A 1,782-nucleotide genomic window follows, 5' to 3' on the forward strand; every position below is an offset into this window, starting at 1 on the left:
CTATCTGGCCACACTTGGCATTTAAGGCCTTGTTGATATAGCACTCAGGGTCCTACTAAGCCTCATGCACAGAAGAGTTTTCTCTATCATTTCAAAGATGAAGAGATAGGAGGGGCACCTGGGTGGCTCTGTCAGCTAAGCCTCCGATCTCCGCTCAGGTGATGATCTCAGGGCTTGTGAGGTCGGGCTCTGCACTGACCGTGTGGAGCCTGCCTGGGATTCTGTTTCTCCCTCTTTCTGCCCCTCTCCCGCTCGTGCTCGCTCACTCTCTCCCAAAATCAGTAAATAAACTTAGAAAAAAGAGATGAACGCACAGGAGAAAAGAGTCTACAGAAATATGGAAAAATAAACAAATGAATAATATGCACTTACAAAAAGATATCTCATATTTATTATACACAAAAAATACTTATATATTTAGTGTATATTTTACATAACTATATGTAATACTATTCTGAGAAATATATTTTATACAATTATTTTCTGTACATATAAAACATTATATAATATATATTTATAAAAATATGTAAGATAAAAATAAAAAGATGAGTAACTACATTAGTCATTTACAACATTTACTCATTTATTTAAACAAATAAATTAATAGTTGGGTTCGGGGTTTTCAAACCATCTTTTAATTCAAAAGATATAAGTAAAGAGTCATATTTTAAGATATGATTCAGAAAGCCTAATATTAGGTGAAGGAGGCCCTTCTAACTGCCACTCCCTGCTGCTAAATATCCCGGGCCTTGAGTTCTGGAAAGGTCCAAACATTTGTTAACATTTCTCTCCTCAGGAGACTCTTTTGTGAGAGGGAAATTTTAATTTTTTTTTTATTTTTTTAATTTTTAAATTTTAAATTTTAAAATTTTAAATTTTAAAAAATTTTTTAAATTTTTAAATTTTTTTTTCTAGCTGTGTGGGAGCATTTTTTTCTTTCCTACTGCAAAACGCACCCAGCAGTAGGTAAAGTTCCAGGAAAATCTAACTGTGGGAACGTGCATCCCACCTGGGGAGCTCAGGCAGGAACTCACATCTGTAAGCACAGGCAGGAACGCACATCCACCTGGCGAGCCCAAGATTCCAGATAACAGGTCACACCGGTGACCTGGCAAACACCCCTGAACTTGCCGGTGCTTTCCAAGGGCTGTGTGCACACGCCCAGCCTTCAGGGCCTGCACACGTGTGCACAGAACCAGACCAGCAGGTTTCTAACTCTCCCTCTAGGTTCCTTTTCTCCCATGTAAAGGAACCATGTTAACACTGCTGCGAAGAAAATCGCAAGCCCAAACTGGCATCACTTGGGTGGAAGCCCCCAATAAGTAAATCAAGACTTAATATCTAATTTAACTGCGGTCTGAAACCCCCAGAAATGTAATCTTGAAGCAGTGAACTTGGGATTCTCCAAGTCAGTACTAGGAATTGTGCCAACAAACTCCTCCGGATCCCCTGAGGAGGGCCACCTTGCCTAAAACAATGGGTTCTTTGTTAGTAATTTCCCTTTTTCCGGGGTTCCCTCTCTACCTTTAAAAACCTTAGCCCTTTGGACCTCCCCTCTACCTCCTAGATGGCACTCTGCTTCCCTACGTGCACCCAGAGCAGCTACATACTGAGGACAGCTGGCAACTATTTCAAGCCAATATTGGCTGTTCGTTTATTTCATAAGAAAATGAGGGACAACCACGCAGAAGTAGGGGGCAAAGAGTCTGATGCAATCTGCATTTTCTTATGTGCACACATGGTGTATTTGCAGCTATATCAACTGGGAGTAACGCCCCTCTC

The sequence above is a fragment of the Panthera onca genome, chromosome Y (genome assembly GCF_046562875.1).
Source record: "Panthera onca isolate mPanOnc1 chromosome Y, mPanOnc1 haplotype 2, whole genome shotgun sequence".
NCBI lineage: Eukaryota > Metazoa > Chordata > Mammalia > Carnivora > Felidae > Panthera > Panthera onca.